The sequence below is a fragment of the Piliocolobus tephrosceles genome, chromosome 3 (assembly GCF_002776525.5).
Source record: "Piliocolobus tephrosceles isolate RC106 chromosome 3, ASM277652v3, whole genome shotgun sequence".
In the NCBI taxonomy this organism is placed as follows: domain Eukaryota; kingdom Metazoa; phylum Chordata; class Mammalia; order Primates; family Cercopithecidae; genus Piliocolobus; species Piliocolobus tephrosceles.
Window position 1 is genome coordinate 110,735,518 of NC_045436.1, and position 15,545 is coordinate 110,751,062.

Consider the following 15,545-nt stretch of genomic DNA (forward strand, 5'->3'; position numbering starts at 1 on the left):
GCTTCTTCTAGGAAACCTTCCTGGAAAGCCAGTTCTCTAGTCCAATTTAGCAGTTTACTGAGGGCAGAGGCCATTTCATGTTCATCTTCAAGTTTCCAATACAGTGTCTATTGCATGAAAGGTATTTCTTAGATCAACACAAGAATGATTTAAAATGAAAAATGAAAAGTTTAAAATTTGAGGAGAGACTGAGAATGTGTAGAAGTGAGTCATATCATTCTCTGGGGGAGAAGCTTCTGGGCAGGAGGAACAGTCAGTGCTTGATCCCTGAGTGTGGAGTTCGCTGAGCGGGGAGTGGCTGTGATGTTTAAGGAAGACCAAGGGTACCAGCTTGGCTGGGGGAGTGAAGGAGGAGGGAGGAAGCCAGAGATGGGATCAGACAGGTAACAGAACAAAGCATCTGGCTGTGTAGGGCAAGGTAGGGGCTCTGGATTTGACTCTGAATGAGATGAGAAGCCTAGTGGAAGTTTTGTGCAGAACAGTGACTTACTCTGACCTGTGTTCTTAGAGGATTGTTGTGGTTTCTGTGTTGGGAATAAAACATGGCAGGGCCAGGGAGGAAGCAGCAAGACCAGTCAGAAAGCTATAGCAGTAATCCGGTGAGAGATGATAATTGCCTTTCCTGGTGGATTGGCTGTGGAATATGGGAACAAGAGAGGTATCAGGGATGACCCCATGGCTTCAGCTCCGAGCAGGAAGAAGGGTGAAACGTTTTCTGACAGAGAAGTCTACTCAGGGGAGGAAATGACAAATTTAGTATTTACATGTTAAGTGTGAGATGCGTACTGCACATTCCATTGGTTGCTCAGTAGACAGTTGGCAGTACAAGTGTGAAGTGGAGGGAGGCATATACATTAAAGATACATAAATATGGTTGTTCTTAGTTCTACTACTTAAGCTAAGATTGACATCTGTGATGCAAACAATAACAACAAAATGCAATGGTTTATTACAATAGAAGTTTATTTCTCATAATTCCGTAGTCTAGGAAAATTCCAGATCATTGGCAAATTGTGACAAGACCTATTTCTGTGGGGAGTTGAGAATAAAAACCTGATTGAAGTAGTTCAACAAGTAATGAGAAAAGGGGAATTGGAAGTGGAGACCGTGTATAGACGATTCATTTAAGGAGTTTTATTATAAAGGGGAGCCAAGAACTGGGGTGGTAGCTTGAAGGAGATGTAGGCTTGGGACATTTTGTTATTGTTTTTATTTTTTTATTATTATTATTTTTTACCTGTGTCTGGAAACAAGTTCAGATGTTTTTAATTTTTTTTTTAAATTATACTTTAAGTTCTAGGATACATGTGCACAATGTGCAGGTTTGTTACATATGTATACTTGTGCCATGTTGGTGTGCTGTACCCATTAACTCGTCATTTACATTAGGTATATCTCCTAATGCTATCCCTCCCTCCTCCCCCCTCCCCACAGTAGGCCCTGATGTGTGATGTTCCACTTCGTGTGTCCAAGTGTTCTCATTGTTCAGTTCCCATCTATGAGTGAGAACCTGTGGTGTTTGGTTTTCTGTTCTTGCGATAGTTTGCTGAGAATGATGGTTTCCAGCTGCATGCATGTCCTGAACTCATCCCTTTTTATGGCTGCATAGTATTCCATGGTGTATATGTGCCACATTTTCTTAATCCAGTCTGTCACTGATGGACATTTGGGTTGAATCCAAGTCTATGCTATTGTGAATAGTGCCGCAATAAACATACGTGTGCATGTGTCTTTATAGCAGCATGACTTATAATCCTTTGGGTATATATCCAGTAATGGGATGGTTGGGTCAAATGGTATTTCTAGTTCTAGATCCTTGAGGAATTGCCACACTGTTTTCCACAATGATTGAACTACTTTACAGTCTCACCAACAGCATAAAAGTGTTCCTATTTCTCCACATCCTCTCCAGCACCTGTTGTTTCCTGACTTTTTATTGATTGCCATTCTAACTGGTGTGAGATGGTATCTCATTGTGGTTTTGATTTGCATTTCTCTGATGGCGAGTGATGATGAGCATTTTTTCATGTTTCTGTTGGCTGTATGAATGTCTTCTTTTGAGAAGTGTCTGTTCATATCCTTTGCCCACTTTTTGATGGGGTTGTTTGTTTTTTTCTTGCGAATTTGTTTGAGTTCTTTGTAGATTCTGGATATTAGCCCTTTGTCAGATGAGTAGATTGCAAAAATTTTCTCCCATTCTGTAGGTTGTCTGTTCACTCTGATGGTAGTTTCTTTTGCTGTGCGGAAGCTCTTTAGTTGAATTAGATCCCATTTGTCAATTTTGGCTTTTGCTGCCGTTGCTTTTGGTATTTTAGACATGAAGTCCTTGCCCATGCCTATGTCCTGAATGGTATTACCTAGGTTTTCTTCTAGAGTTTTATGGTTTTAGGTCTAACATTTAAGTCTCTAATCCATCTTGAATTAATTTTCATATAAGGAGTAAGGAAAGGATCCAGTTTCAGCTTTCTACTTATGGCTAGCCAATTTTCCCAGCACCATTTATTAAATAGGGAATCCTTTCCCCATTTCTTGTTTTTGTCAGGTTTGTCAGGAAACAACTTCAGATGTTTTTAATTTTTAAGGCTTTTTATTATTTATTTATTTATTTATTTGGTGAGGCTCTGTAGCTCAGTCTAGAGTACAGTGGCGTGATCTCAGCTCACTGCAAGTCCTGCCTCCCAGGCTCAAGCCATCCTCCCACCTCAGCCTTCTGAGTAGCTGGGACTGTAGGCATGAGCCACCATACTTGGCTATTTTTTTTTTTATTGAGACAGAGTCACACTTTATTGCCTAGGCTGGTCTCGAACTCATGAGCTCAAGAGATCTGTCCACCTCAGTCTCCCAAAGTGCTGGGATTACAGGCGTGAGCCAACATACCAGGCCTCTTAAAGCATTTTTTAATAGGAAAAAATTATAGCGTGTTTACGTGCTAATGGAAGTGGTTCAGTAGAAGGAAAAATATTGATGATGCAGGAAAGAGGGAGGAGAATTTCAAGAGCCCGGTACTTGAGTAAGTAGAGAAAATGCCAACCAGAACGAAGTCTTAGCTTTAGATAGGAGCAAGGATGATTCATCAATAAAAACAACAAGCGGCCAGGTGCGGTGGCTCACACCTGTAATCCCAACACTTTGGGAGGCAGAGGTGTGTGGATCACTTGAGGTCAGGAGTTCAAGACCAGTCTGGCCAACATGATGAAACCCTGTCTCTACTAAAAATACAAAAATTAGCTGGGTGTGTTGGCAGGTGCCTGTATTCCCAGCTACTCAGGAGGCTGAGGCAGGAGAATCACTTGAACCTGGGAGGCGGAGGTTGCAGTGAGCCGAGATCGCTCCATTGCACTGCAGCCTGGGCAACAAGAGCAAAACTCCATCTCAAACAAACAAACAAATGAACAAACAAACAAACAAGCTAGCCTGAGTATATGGACACAGAGGCAGGGAGGGAGATCAACAGGTCTGGTTTGTCCAGGACTGAGAGGTTTCCAGAATCATGGGACTTTCAGTGCCAAAACTAGGACAGCCCTTCATGAACTAGAATGGTTGGTCACCCTAGAGATAAGAGAATTCACAGGGGGAGTTTATAGAAGTTATCTTTGGTTTGCTTTGAGCATTGCCAAATGAGAAAGGGCAAGCCTTCCTCAGTGGATTCAACTCATTAATAAAATGAGATTATAACCCATCTATATAGCCTAAAACCCAGTGTTATGCTGTGTGAGGAATATTACAATGAATAAGTTGTAGGTCCTGTTCTGGAGGAGTTTAAGCTAGTGTATGAGAAAAAAAGAACATGACTACATGTAAGGCAAGCCAACGTGAGATGTCTGTAATGAGTTTATTCACTGTAAGTTCTCTGAGTCATGTTCCATATTCTTCAGGAAGCTATTATATGCTAGAGTAGATAGTACTCAATAATAATAGGAAACATTTCCTGAGATTTTACTGATTTCCAGCATCTGTACATCCATTATCTCTTTTCATCTCCATAACAGCTTATTACATGGGTCCAGCTATTATCACCTTCATTTTACAACTGAGGAAACAAATCCATAGTGATTAAGCCATTTGCTCCAGGTCACACAGCAAGTGATGGAAGGTCTTGAACCCTGCTTGAACTCTGCAGCCCAAGATTTTGAACACAACATTGCACTGCTTTCTAGAAATTATTATAATGCATGGAAATAAACTAGGAGTAGCACAGACAAATGTCCTCAAAATTTAGAATAAGGCAAGGTAATTTTTGTTTGAGAAGAAGTCGTCATGAATGGAACTTGAAGGAGGTTAGTATTTCATTAGGCAGAGGTGAGGGGAGGACAGGCCAAGCAAAGGAACCTCAATAAGCACAAAAGTTCTTTTTTACCACCTCCTATTCTCATGGAGTCCCCAGCTCTGTATTCTGCTTGGTTTTCCTTCCTCTGCCTCCGAGAAGGAAGTCTGAATTTTCAGAAGGTGGAATCACAGCATAGAATGATGACTTTGACTTTCTTACATGCCTAGCTTACCTTTAGAGTTCTAGAATAGAGAACTCTGTTTGTCTTCAGGAGAATTAATACATGAGTGAATGCATGGATGAATGAATTCATTGCTTAAATATATTTTTTATTTTTTATTTTTATTTTATTTTTTTTTTTTTGAGACGGAGTCTCGCTCTGTCGCCCGGGCTGGAGTGCAGTGGCCGGATCTCAGCTCACTGCAAGCTCCGCCTCCCGGGTTTACCCCATTACCCCATTCTCCTGCCTCAGCCTCCCAAGTAGCTGGGACTACAGGCGCCTGCCACCTCGCCCGGCTAGTTTTTTGTATTTTTTAGTAGAGACCGGGTTTCACAGTATTAGCCAGGATGGTCTCGATCTCCTGACCTCGTGATCCGCCCGTCTCGGCCTCCCAAAGTGCTGGGATTACAGGCTTGAGCCACCGTGCCCAGCATATATTTTTTAAAAGTATGACTCATACAGAAAAGTATGTGGACAGTAAGTATTTTCATTAAGTGAGCATCTGTATAACTGGCATTCAGATTACAAAACAGAGCATTACCAATACCTTGGGAGCCCTTGTTATGCCGCTTTCTAATCATTACCCCCCATTCTCTGCCAGGGATAATGACTCTCCTGACTCCTAAAATAAAACATTCACTTTCCCTGTTTTTAAACTGTGTACAAATAGAATTCTACATTTTGTTGTTTTTTGTATTTGACTTTTTTTACTCATTATAATGTTTGTGAGATTCATCCATATTACTGGATATAGCGGTAGGTATTTCATTCTCACCACTGAATGGTATTTCACAGCATGAATAGTCCAGAAAATCCCACTGTTTATTAAAGAATTCTACTCTCGATTTGTGTTGGAATAATGTCTAGTTTTTGGCTAACAATAGTTCTATCACGAACATTCTGAACTTGCCTTTTGGAAACATACTCATATCTTTTGAGCATAAACCTACATGTATGTTTAGACAGATGACAGATTTTTTTCTAGTGCTTTCATATTCTAGCACCTTGCTGGGCTTCCAGTACTATCCATGGTGTACAGGAAAGGTTATAGGGTTAAAGCGGCCACTTATCAGTGCTCTTGGGTTTGCTGCAGAGCTTCTTACCAGATTACAAAATGCACCAGGTAACTAGGCCTCCAGGATGTATTACTGAGATGAAAATCAAGTATTGCAAATTGGCTATTTACCAAAGGTCAAATAAAAGCCAATTTTACCTTCTTCCTGAGTAGCTCTGATCCAAAGCTATGAAAGTGGCCAATTTTTTTTTTTTTTTTTTTTTCTTGAGATGGAATCTTACTCTTGTCCCCCAGGCTGGGGTGCAATGGCATGATCTCGTCTCACTGCAACCTTCACCTCCCTGCTTCAAGCGATTTTCCTGCCTCAGCCTCCCGAGTAGCTGGGACTACATGTGCCCACCACCATGCCTGGCTAATTTTTGTATTTTTTTTAGTACAGGCGGGTTTTCACCATGTTGGTCAGGCCAGTCTCGAACTCCTGACCTCAGCTGATCCACCCGCCTCGGCCTTCCAAAGTGTTGAGATTACAGGCGTGAGCCACTGCACCTAGAGCATGGCCAATTCTTATTCTTTCCATGTAACTCCAATTGCAAAGTCCTTATAGCTAACTGGTCCTGGCCAAGGGTGTTGTAGCTGCCACTATATCTACTACATGCAACAGGTGAGAGACATTCAATATTTACCTATTGGTTGACTGGTTTGATTCTTGATGGTATACTGAATCACATCCTCGCACCTTTTCATAGGAAAAATTTTCTATACTCTTCAATATAGTAGCCACCGGCCTTGTAAAACTATTGAGCATTTGAAATATGACTAGTGCGACTGAGGAACTAATTTTTTAATATTTAATTTTAATATTTTTAAATTTTAAAAATGATACTTGATGCAGTTATAGAAAGTTTTAAGTGTGCTTGGACTAACTTGGCTGTGTGAATCTACTTTTTCAGTTGTAAATCGTATGAAATCTAAATTCACATCAAGTTTTTTTTTTGAGATGGACTCTCGCTCGGTTGCCCAGGCTGGAGTGCAGTGGTATGATCTCTGCTCGCTGCTACCACTGCCTCCATGGTGCAAGTAATTCTCCTGCCTCAGCCTCCCAAGTAGCTGGAATTACAGGAATGTGCCACCATGCTAGGCTAATTTTTGTATTTTTAATATGGATGAGGTTTCATGTTGGCCAGGCTGGTCTCCAACTCCTGATCTCAAGTAATCTGCCTACCTCCCAAAGTGCTGGGATTACAGCTGTGAGCCACCACACCTGGCAATATTTTTGATAAATATTTCACAACCAAATTGAGATATGCTACAAGTGTAAAGGACACAAAAATACATTGTATAAAAAAATTGTACATTTTAAAACATTGATATGTTGAAATAATAATATTTTGGATATGTTGGGTAAAATAAAATATATTATTGAATTTAATTTCTTTTATTTATTTTCCTTTTAATTGATAGCACTAGTAAATTTTAAATTACACAAGTAGCTTGCATTACATTGATTTTAGGCAGTGCTTTTCTAGCGATCCCCAAATACGTTTCACTACAATTCCTAATAGAATCTTCTGCCTCAGGAATCTAGGTAATAATGTCTGTTTATATAAATAAAGAATATGTTCCTGAATATATAACTGATGGTCAGGAAAGGGAGGTACATTTGGTAGAGAAGAGTGAGCATGAACTGTGGAGTCAACCTGTCTGGGTGTGTATCAAAGCTCTGTCCCTTAAATAGTTACCTTTAATGAAGTACTGGACCTCTCTGAGTGTCAGATTTTCTCCTATGTAAATTGGGGATATGAATGCTGTAGAGCACGGGTAGCGCTCTGCCCTGATTCCCTGGGCCTCCTTTATCGTTTCTGTGCAGGAAGCCCCTCTGTCATTTGCTCGCCCAGCCCATATCTGTGGCCATCTTTGGGGAACTGCCCTTGGGCTGCTGGAGCTGCTTGGGGTCATAGCCAGTGAGTGACTGGTGCAGAAGTTTGAAAGCCTAATTCCCTAACTTCAAACAAGGACAAACTTCTATGTGTAATTTACACATTACCCTAGAATCCCCCAACCCAGGCAGAGACTTTACCTGGAAAAGGGACTTTTCCCCAACTTACACTTGTCTCTCCTGTGTCTAAGGTTCAGCTTCTGAAGAATCCAACTTGAGGCAGCCACCTACTGCCTACGTTTTTTGTTTTTTAGGGATTAAATGAGAAATGCCTGGCACAGAGACTTTTTTTTCCTTCTTTCCTTCCTTCCTTCCTTCCTTCCTTCCTTCCTTCCTTCCTTCCTTCCTTGCTTTCTTCTTTCCTTCCTTTCTTCTTTCCTTTCTTCCTTTCTTTCTTCTTTCTTTTTTTGAGTGGATATTGCTCCATCACCCAGGCTTGAGTGCAGTGGTGTGATCTTGGCTCACTGCAGCCTCAATCTCCTGGGCTCAAGCAATCCTCCCACCTCAGCCTCCTTAGTAGCTGGGACCACAGACATGCACCACCAGGTTCTGCTAATTTTTTTTGTAGAGATAGGGGTCTTTCTATGTTGCCCAAGATGGTCTCAGACTCCTGGGTTCAAGTGATTCTTCCACGTAAGCCTCCCAATGTGTTGAGATTACAGGCGTGAACCACTGTGCCTAGCCACAGAGGCCATTCTTAACCCTCTTCAGTTGCTTATACCATCCAATACACTCCAGTTATTTTACTACCACACCGGGAAGATGTGACTTGTCAGATATTTTTTACAATCCTGGAATGTTTTTGTGTTGAGACATCCATAGTCTCTTTCTCAGTTCCTTACCCCTGGCTATTTCTTCATTAGCTCAGATGTAACAAACATGTAAGAACTCAGAGGTTCTTGAGACCTTAGAGAACACTGAATCTACTTATGAACAACCAATGTTGCATACGTTTCTGCGATTTCTCTGGAGTACAATGTTAAACAGATGCTGTGGGTAATTAAATCACTCTCAAGGTATAAATGAGACTACTTAAAAGGAACATTAACTATTTCAGAACCAAAATAGGAGATTCCTTCAGTTAAAAAATAACTTACTCAAATAAAATGTAATATACATGTAATATGCTTTCTCACTATACAAATACATATAAATGTTGCAACTATAGCATTTTATACGTGAAAGACAATCTGCTTGTATTTTTGGTTCGTTTTTTGACAAGCTTTTATAAATAGAATACTTATCATTTATGACATTTATTGCATGCCAGACCTGATTCTAAGACATTCACAGACACTATCTCATTTCGTTTACTCAAAAACTCAGTTCAGATATGATCGCTTCAGAGAGTCCCTTCCTGGCCTTTCTGAATTAATCACCTTCAATTGCTCTGCCATGACCTTTATCACTACCTGTAATTTTTGTTTGTTTGGCTTATGTGTTTACTGTGACCCTCCCCACCAACTCTTTCCCCACCCCAATTAGACTGTGTGTTTCAGATAGCAAGTACTATTCTGCCTTGCATACTTCTGTATCCACAGTTGCTAGACTAGTGGCACATGCTAAGCATTCCATACATATTTATTGAATGACTGAATGAATTAAAAACTTAACGTAGATGAGAACCCTGAAGCCCAGAGAGGCTAAAAAGTTAAGATCCCAGAACTGGTATGGTAAATGACAAAACTCATATGTAAACTTTTGTCTTTTATCCAATAGGTGATATTGTCCTTTATTTTATGTGGGCTATAGAAGGTTGACATATCTTGCCTGTAAGGAAATCACTCCCAAGTAAGGGAAGGAAGTCATTCCCTTCCAGTCAACAAGTACTTATTAACCCTTGCTAGGTGTTTTACTAAGCACTAGGAACACAGACGTAAACAATACTAACACAGCCGAGGCTGGCGTGGAGCTTTTTGTCTAGACTCTTGAGTAAAGAAGATGGACATTATGGGTAATAACAAGTGAGATAAGTATTTTGAAAAGGAATGTAGAAAGACAGAAAAGAATAGCAAGGTAATCTAACCAAGTGAAAGGGGTCAGGGAAGCCTTCTCTGTGGAAGGGAATGTAGCTTGTGCAAAAAAACTGAGAGAAATAAAATGTGAAGGTCATGTAGAGGTGAGAACAAAAATGGCAGGTGGTAAATAGAGAACAGCCTTGAAGATGATATCTGCAAATAATAACCACACATGATGAAGAATTATGTGTCCTAACAGAGGTGGATTACAGTGCTACTGGAGTTAGGAGAATGGTAAGATTCTCATTATAGGGGAAGTTTGATGAAGTTATTATAATGACATTTATAATGACTTTGAGGGCTGAAAGAATATAGATACATTGAAATGGGAAGGAATCTCCAAATAGTTGCTTGCATCTTTGTTAATTTCACTTTTTGAGTAGGTAATACACTCCCATGTTTTTATATATGTATAATGCCTAAAACTGTACAATATCGCATTTCCACTACTGTTTCTCACCCATCCAATCCCCAAGCCCCACACTACCATAGGTAATCTCTTTTGTTAGTTTTTTTGTATCCTTTCAGAATTACTTTATGTAAATACAAACAATTATAAATATAAATGTGAATCCCTAAACATTTTACCATACTATATAGCATACTCTATACACCATTCTATACTTAACAACATGTCTTGGAAGTCTTCCCATATCAGCACATAAATTACTTTCTCATTTTTTTTACAGCTGCTCAGTGTTCATATGGATGTATCATAATTAATTTAATCTTTTATTGATGAGCTCTTGGAGTGTTTTCAACTTATGTCTATCAAATAGTTTTATAGATATGGCAGCTTACAATTGTACAAATATATATATAATTTTAAAAGCTGTAGCCAAATTATCCTCAATGGAGGTTATATGAAAATACCTCCAAATGGTTAGATTTAACTGCATAACTAACGATGAAGCTAGAGAAGCAAATAAAGTAAATTTTTGAAAAAGACACCACTCATGTGCTTGATCATTTCCAATAAAACACTAGGTACAACTAAAAGTTAGAAATGGAAAATTGTATTGTATGTTGACTCGGGTATGGATCCAAATTTTGTGAGGCTTGAAGCTTATGCAATTGGAGGAGCCTTCTTTAAGGAAAAATAATAAGAAATTACAAAATGTAAAATTAGCAGACAGAACTTTGGAAGGGGCTCATGTGGGAGACGGACCCAAAGTGTAATCTTCATTTGTTTTGTGGCAAATCTGCTGTGTGTAAGACCTACATACACACACATGAAGGAGAACAAATTACTCATCCTTTTCACCTGGGAGAAACCATGTTCAAAACATGTGGACCACTGCCTTCAACTACGTGTCACTGAGAATAACTCCACAGGCCTTAGTGCTTTCAGCTCCATGATGTACGTAATATTCCCTGTAGTTGCCTTCTGTCTCTCTAAGTGAATTCATTCAACTATGTGACACCTTTCATCTTAGAAATCCCAAAGACCTTACAGGTACTTTTTTTTTCTTTTTTTTTTTGAGACAGTGTCTCACTCTGTCACTAGGCTGGTGTGCCGTGGCACAACCACAGCTTACTGCAGTCTCAACCTCCCAAGCTCAAGCAATCCTCCCACCTTAGTTTCCCAAGTAGTGAGAACTACAGACATGTGCCACCATGCCCAGCTAATCTTTTTATTTATTTATTTAATTTTTTTTGTAGCGATAAGGTCTTACTATGTTTCCAGGACTGGTTTTGAACACCTGGGCTCAAGTGATCCTCCCACCTCGGCCTCCCAAAGTGCTGGTATTACAGCTGTGAGCCACCAATACTAACCATATGACCTTATAACCAATATTAACAATATGATCATGCTATAGAGAAAACCGTAGTATTATAAAGATAATTCCCTGGGAAGAGTTCAAAGGGTCCCCATCAATCTAATCTAACTTTGCAATATGCATCAAAGTTGCAGCTGGCAAGTGGTGACCATTGGGAAATTACTTCTTATATAAAGTCTGAAAAAGATAAGCTGATGAATTGCATGTAATGGTCTGAACTTAATTATCTATCTCTGTAATAGGCAGCAGCTTGTTTGTCTGTTCCCACGTTTTATGGGTTCCTTAGGCCGGCACCTTCATGGTCCCTCTGGAAAGAGAAGACAGTCAACTGATGAGGAGACAAGGCATTTCTTGGAAAAGCAGTACAAGAGAAAACAGGAGTGGAGTAACGAAAAGAAAAGAGGAAGGGGGTACAGAACCAGGGTTAAGAGACAACAGAATCAACTGGTGTAATGCTAATTAAAAACAGAGAGAGAGCTAACAGAGCGATGGGAGGAAGACTTGGAAGGACTGCTGTTGTCCCACCACCAGCAGCCCACAAACCCGTCCTTCTAACCAGGGCACTTTGTTTCACAACAAAGATAAACTTACAGGAAAAAAGAAAAAAAAAAGTGAAAATCAAGTCTAAAAGAATATACAGCATGGAATAAAAATTAAGAAATATGGAGTGCCTGCCAAACAAGATTAGGGTTTTAGTGGAACTGACTTCATTTAACAGAGAAAGACTCGCTTCTGATACTTAAAACATAGACATTATCCAATCAAATGAGACTTGGAAGGAGTCCCTATCCAGCCACCTGCTTTGCAAATTGTAGAGGTCCTATGATGAACTTTAAGTCACCTTGACCTTTAGCCAAATGTGCCTCATAAGCTGAGTTTCATGTTCATTGCTGGTGTCCAAATGCCCACAGCTGAATTCTCAGGTTTGTGGTGAACAGATTTGGTAACTTCTTGTTAGGAAGCGTCTGTTGCTGCTCTTGCTTCTTTACTTTACTTAAAGATGACTCATTAGGTAAGGAGAAGAAAGTCACTGAGGCCTGTGTATAAGGTAATCAATTTACCACCACAAACTGATATGCTGGAAATACCACCTTTCATCTTTTATGATTTTGTTGTTTCAAAAATGCATTTTCTTTTTCAATTTGTTTTCTTTAAAAATTTGTTCTACTCCCATGGTGTCTCACTGCGTGATGGAAATTGAATCTGTTTCATTATTGAGGTTTGTTCTCCCTCTGATCACATAGGCATCAAGGATACTTAAGCAGTGCCCAGAAAACTGGGTGTAGAAGTCACTATTGTTTTGGCTAACCCAGCAGACGTTCTCAAATACCTTCTACTTTGCCACTTTCCTTGCAGCTGGGAGTGGACAAGTGGTCAAGTGATGGTGCCAGCCAATGAGAGGTAAGCAGGTTTCGGGGCTGTCTGGAAAGGCTTTGCTTTTCCTGACAAAATGAATGCAATATTCCAGTGCTCCCTCTTCCTCTCTTCCTCCTGACATTAACATGGACACGATGCCTGAAATTGCAGCAGTCATCTTACAATCGTGAAGAACAGGTCGGGAGAATTGCAGACTTGGTGGTCCCAACATCACCGAGCCACTGACCCGTTCCCAGAGTCACTTTCCTCCAGAATTCTGTTGTGAGAGAAAAAGAAACATCCTCTTTGTTTAAGCCACTGTATGTTGGTTTTACAATTTTTTTTTTTTTTTTTTTTGAGACGGAGTCTCGCTCTGTTGCTCAGGCTGGAGTGCAGTGGCCGGATCTCAGCTCACTGCAAGCTCCGCCTCCCGGGTTCCCGCCATTCTCCTGCCTCAGCCTCCCGAGTAGCTGGGACTACAGGCGCCCGCCACCTCGCCCGGCTAGTTTTTTGTATTTTTTTATTGGAGACGGGGTTTCACCGTGTTAGCCAGGATGGTCTCGATCTCCTGACCTCGTGATCCGTCCGTGTCGGCCTCCCAAAGTGCTGGGATTACAGGCTTGAGCCACAGCGCCCGGCCGGTTTTACAATTTTTTTAATTATTTGCAGTTAAAAACATTTCTAGCTGATTTAAAGAGTAAACAACTCTATTCTCCAGTCCATGGAGGTTGTCGCAGATATACTTATTGTTGAATGGTTCCTAGAGATCCAGTTGCAAACTGACCTTGGGCCTCTCACTGGAAATGAAAGTGACCAGGGTTGGGATCCTGGCACTTAGGGCTCCAAAGTCATGCAGCCATTCTCTCAGAGACCTTGCCTAGAGACCAGAAGTGGGTCCCTGCTTCTCTAAAACTCTATAGACTGTCCAGACTGGAGAAATTAACCCTTTTCCAGTCTTGCCACTTTCAAAGGCACTCTCCTTCATTCAGATCATTTATTGCCATCTCTTCTATGAGTTGAGGTTTTTACAAATCAAATGGAGTGCGTTTCTTCAGGAAGCTCCTACTTTCTGCTCAGCTACAAATTACCTCTGAGACAAGGAGACAAAAACTGACTTATCTCCCCAAAATTGAAGAGGTTAAAACTATAGAGAGAACCAAAACAAATTCATGTTTTAATGAATTACCTTGCCACACCTACCAGTCTAGAAAAGTAACATCTGTGGCAGGAAACACAGTGTTTCCTAATGACAATCAATTAACTAGGACAACTTTTGATTCCTATACGTGGATAAAATCATTTGGCATGATTCTACATCTACACAGAAGGCTTTCCAATGCATGGAGCATGGGTGATATACAGATGCTGCTGCTGCTTCTTTTTCTTAAGAAAAAAGGTCTTGTTCTATCACCCAGGCTGGAGTGCAGTGGCACAATCTTAGCTCACAGTAGCCTCAAACTCCTGGGCTCAAGCGATTCTCTCCCATTAGGTTCCCAAGTAACTAAGACTATAGGCACATGCTACCACACCCAGCTAATTGAAAAAAAAAAAACAAGGGTTTTGGAGACAAGGTCTTGCTATGTTGCTCAGGCTAGTCTCCAATTCCTGGCCTCAAGTGACTCTCCAACCTCAGATCCTTTCGTCTTGTGCCCCGAAAGTGCTGGGATTACAGACATGAGCTACTGCATCTGGTCTGAATGCTTCTTCATACTTAAGTAAGACAGCTGGAGCCCCAGAAGCATGCATTTGGATTATGGTGTGGGGATGGGAAGGAGAGTGAGAATGTCAACTATTCGTCCTGGACTTGATCACATTTTTTTTTTTTTTTTAATTTTTGATACAGTCTTGCTCTGTTGCCCAGGTTGGAGTGCAGTGGTGTGATCTCAGCTCACTGCAACCTCTGCCTCCTAGGTTAAAGCAATTCTCCTGCCTCAGCCTCCCAAGTACCTGGGACTACAGGCGCAAGCCACCACACCTGGCTAATTTTTGTGTTTTTAGTAGAGATTGGGTTTCGCCATATTGGCCAGGGTGGTCTTGAACTCCTTACGTCAAATGATCTGCCCACCTCGGCCTCCCAAAGTGCTGGGATTACAGGTTTGAGCCACCATGCCTGGCCTTGGACTTGGCCATGTCTAAGACTTCCACTGTTTATATTGTTTATATTTTAATTAATTAATTAACTTATATTTTATTTTTTAACAGATGGAGTCTCACTATGTTGCCCAGGCTGGTCTCAAACTCCTGGGTTCAAGTGATTCTCCGGCCTCGGCTTCCCAAAGTGTTGGGATTACAGGTGTGAGCCATAGCATCCAGGCAATATCATTCGTATTTTCACCCCTACTGTCTATACTTAAGTGAGAGTTTTCATTTGAAAGTATTTGCTTTTTATCTCTGGATTTGTTGTTATTGTTGTTGTTGTTACTGAAAGTTTTACTTATGTTTAAAATTAAATTTTCTGAAGAGGTAACCTTTACATGATTAACTGCAGGATTGGTTATACTAGCAAATGACTGGAAACAACCTAAATATTATCAACAGAAGTCTGAATTAAACAAATTATAGCACAACCGTATCATGGATTGCTGTAGCTGTAAAATCAAACAAGGAAGTGCTCTGGATAATCAGTGTGCAAATTCAATCTCCCATTTTGGTCTCTTATCTACTAATTCCCCACACCCCTCACAGGTAATTTCTTATATATTTTCCCAGAGTTTCTTTATACACGAGTAAATAGAAATGTAGATTCTTACTTTCTCCTTGTTTTTATATGAAAAGTGGGATACTTTACATACTGTTCTGTCCCTTATTTCACTTAATAATGTATTGGATCTCTTTCCCAGATAGAACCTTTCATTTGTCCAAAATCTTCTTTCACATCTTGTAGTAACATTTTAAAGTTTTTTTCCTGTAGGTCTTGTACATTTCTTGTTATGTTTATTCCCAGATATTATA

The 15,545-nt window shown here is 40.3% G+C and overlaps 1 long non-coding RNA gene across 1 annotated transcript; it reads left to right on the top strand.

Annotated features, from left to right (window-relative positions):
- The first annotated feature begins 312 nt into the window (after positions 1-312).
- Positions 313-15,217, top strand: LOC111549327. The gene is made up of 3 exons (XR_002733696.2): positions 313-383; positions 12,594-12,638; positions 15,082-15,217. It is a non-coding gene; the product is annotated as an uncharacterized LOC111549327 (long non-coding RNA).
- Positions 15,218-15,545: the final 328 nt, after the last annotated feature.